At 40.9% G+C, this 3,782-nt stretch overlaps 1 long non-coding RNA gene across 1 annotated transcript; it reads left to right on the top strand.

Annotated features, from left to right (window-relative positions):
• The first annotated feature begins 479 nt into the window (after positions 1 to 479).
• Positions 480 to 3,557, top strand: LOC148208204 (uncharacterized). The gene is made up of 2 exons (XR_015789082.1): positions 480 to 1,284; positions 3,266 to 3,557. It is a non-coding gene; the product is annotated as an uncharacterized LOC148208204 (long non-coding RNA).
• The last annotated feature ends 225 nt before the right edge of the window (positions 3,558 to 3,782 follow it).

Raw genomic sequence — 3,782 nt, 5'->3', positions numbered from 1 at the left:
GCCAACAAAGAATCAAGGATACGCTAAGGATGATATGCATTTTACTTTAGTAACCAACGACTACGCTTTTCACTTGTAACGCCCCGCGTTCTCTGACTAATTTACTTTAAGACTTAATTTGTCCCTTTGGATTTTCCCCTAAGCTCATAATTTAATTACTTGATTTTCTTTTTATTTGGAGTTCTAACTTTGGGTAAATTAGATTTAAGTTTAATTTCGTTGGATTAAGATAAATTAAGTTTTCAAACTTTTGATTTGATTCTTAATTAAATCTTAAATCCAAGGTTTTTGGAAATTTAAATTTTTATTTTTTTTTTATTTAACTTTTGGATTGCAGAGGTTAAATTATTTATTTTGTCGGGTTGTTGTGAGTTTTAGTTGGGTTACTAAAGTTTAATTTTGGGCCTTCTTTTATTGGGTTATTGGGCTTTCTAATTTTTCAAAACTAAATAAGTGAAAAAAAATTGTTGATAAAATAAAACAAATAAAAGAAAACAAGGAAATAACCCAAAAGTAACCCTAGGTCTCTTCTTTTCCATTCCCTTCTCTTGTAGCCGCCATCCCCCCCCCCCCCGGAATTCCTTCTCCTCCGGCCACCTTCCGGCGACGATCCAAGAGAGCAACACCACCACTTGCATAGCAGCAGTAGATTCGACATGTTTGAACCAACCGTGGCGGCGATTGGAATTTTTCGACGACCCCCTTGCGACACTCACGTCTCTCCATCGTCGAATGGTGCGGCGGCTTGGCTTCGTGTTTTTCTTGTCAGCTCCGGCGATCTCGACGGCGGCTTCCCTTCTCCACCGTGCTTCATTCACGACGGCGACATCACCACGGCGGCGCAACCCGTAGAGCAGCGGCGCAAACTGTTTTCGCGGTGGCATGTCTTCGCCGATTTGCCCGATTCAACTTCAGATCCGGCGTCCTACGACAGCGACATCGGACCTCGACGTTTCAGCAGTGCTACGATGGTGAGATTCGAGCAGAACCGACACTTGTAGCGGCCGAACAACCATATTTCCGGCTCTCTCCGGTGCTGATCTCCGTGACCGGCGACGCGATCCCTCCGACGACTTTAAACATCCTAGATTAGTGAAGTCCAGCAAGTTTCGTGGTGTTATTTTGTTCCGGCGACATTCGGAGTTGACCCATTCCTTTCCGGACTCGAATCGGAGTTCCCATCGTTTTCTTCATCGGGCTAGCTAGCACAAGGCAATTGGAGCTTGGTTTTGGACGCCTGAACATCCTCGGCATCGACCCACTCCTAACCCAAGAGGTTTTAGGGTGAGTTAGTAGGTAACAGATCACCTAAACTTAGTTTTGATGCAAGTTAAGTGTTTTTCAGTAGGATTCTAACCCAAAGATTGGTATCCTTTGTTTAGGTGTCGATTATTAAGGTGTTAGTGACGCGTTAGGACATTGGCTAAGTAGTTCTTACTTGGGGGATGTTTGTTGATTGAGTATGTATGAATTGTGTGGTGCTTTCGGTGTGTTTATTATTTATTAATATGTAAGTTAATAGGTGTTATTGAGATGGTTTCGTGCTTAACTTTGCTATACTTGAATATCTCATGTATTTAGAGTTTGTTGGGCATCATTTGAGGACTTCTAGTTGTTATTGTTGGGTTGCATCCTTGTTGTTTCTTTTGTTCCTTTCCTTTTACATATTAGGAAAATATCTTGTGTCATGATTATTGGATGTGCCTTGAAAGTTGCTGCTCGATATGGTTGGAAGTGATTAAGCTTTGATGTTTGAAAGCATGTCTTGGGATTGAAAATGCACGTGATAGTTTTATGTTATTTAGTTTATGTTTGCTTAGTTGGAAGCTACGGGATTATTTTCTTGTTTTGTATGATGAAGAGCATGTTGGATAATTGTGTTTTGATTAGATGTGTGAATGGCTTGTCGATGCATTTGAAAGATTGGAATTGGTGGCCTATAGAGTAATGAAAAGTAAGTAGACGAGGGGCGGGTGCGTGCGTTGATGTTTATTATTTGGTTGCCGTTGTGCTGTTTTATGATGTTTAATATTGATTTTGATACGTTATTGTGCAGTGTAACTCTTGTATATGTTGGTTCATGTGCCTGAGTAGTGTTGCATGTCCGTCGGTGATAATAGTGGAAATTTTGTATTGTTGAGCTGCTGAGATCTGATGTGGAATGATGTATGTTGCAGGGAATGCTCGTTAAAGTGAACTTATTGTGGAGATGTTGTTGTCTGAATTTTGCATAAGATGTTTGGCGTGTCTGATGTGTTTATTTAGGTCTAGCAATGCTTATTGAATACTGATGTTGGATGATTTCTTCGAATGTTGGATATTAAATGTTTGGATGAATTGTGTTGGCGTGTTCTTAAAAGTTTTCTGAACCGCTATGTGAAATGTATGTTATGTGAAGCATGCCATAGGGTTATTTGTTGAAACTTTTGTGTGCTCTATGTTGTGATCAGGTTGGTTGCTGTCAAACTTTGTGTTTTTGAGATCTGTGATGCATTGAAATCATACTAGTGGTTGTGTCGTGATGGGCGTTGTGGTGGTTGCTGTTATTAGGGAAGTAGTACTGAAATCTTGGTTGGAGGCTAGAAATGTTATGTGGAGTTATGAAAGTTATGAAGTAATGGGTGAGTGTCAGGGTCTCGGGTATAAATGGTCGAGGGCTGATACGTCACTAATTGGGTATCGAGGCCTCGGGTATAAATGGTCGGGGGTTGATACGCCAATATTGGATAAAGATGAGCGTCGAGGCCTCGGGTATAAATGGTCGGGGGTCGATGCGAGGAGTCTTTCGAAAGGAGAACTATTGGGGCTTTGGGTACAAATGGTCAAGGGCCAATAGACGGTGAAGTCATCGGGGCCTCGGGTATAAATGGTCGAGGGCCGATGCTGCAGGGTTGGGGCTCTGGGTATAAATGGTTAGGGGCCGACTCTGCTCGAAGGAGTTAACTGTGGAAGGCTAGAGTAGCTGTGATAAGCGTAGAGGTACTTGAGATGTTCGGGAGACTAGAGGTGAGTACTGGTAGTTAATGTGTTCCTGGTTGTGGTTGTCACCGAATTTTATAGAATGTGTCTATGTTTGAACGCATAATGTGATGAAAAGCATGACAATGAATGTTTCATAATTTGGTTGAGCATGATGTGTGTGTGTTGATTCTTTAATAAGCATGACACGTTGTTCCTTGATAAGTATGTTGTTTGTGCGTGACCCTTCAGATAAGGGTTGCTTACTGAGTACTGTGGTTGTACTCATCCTTCTTTTCCCCTCCAGTTTGCAGGTATCGAGCTAACTCTTGGGATGGTGATGGCGAGGAGGAGGCTTGATCGAAAAGACCATTAGCTATGCTGTGTGCAATTAATTTCTTTTAGTTAGGATAGTTGTGGCCATTTAATGTTGTAGTTAAATTGGTAGTGGCTGGTTTTGTTTAGTTTTATTGTCTAAAGGATGTTGTAGGGTTGCCGATTCATTATTCTTTTAGAGCATTAATTTTGTTAGCCTCTTGAATTGCGGGATTGTAATCGACTTAGGATATTTATGAATACATTCGTTTTAGTTGTTCGTACTTGAATTAGTTTTCGCTTCATTGCCATTCGAGATGTTAAAACTCATTTAGTGGATGGTTTATAGTTAGTAAAGGTTTCCTTGAAGAGTTTGGCTAACGTGAAGTCGGTATTAAATGATTTATCGGTATAGGATTTGAGTTTCTCTTAAAACTTTAGTGTTGTTGTTTAAATTGTTCAAGCTCTCGTGAGTGTTGAAAATCAGAGTAGCGTAGCGGAATGGTAGT

Source organism: Momordica charantia, assembly GCF_013281855.1.
Source record: "Momordica charantia cultivar OHB3-1 chromosome 11 unlocalized genomic scaffold, Mcharantia_2.0 BLBB01000011.1, whole genome shotgun sequence".
NCBI lineage: Eukaryota > Viridiplantae > Streptophyta > Magnoliopsida > Cucurbitales > Cucurbitaceae > Momordica > Momordica charantia.
Note: the sequence above shows the minus strand (reverse complement) of the source record. Positions and strands in the feature narration are given on the sequence as shown.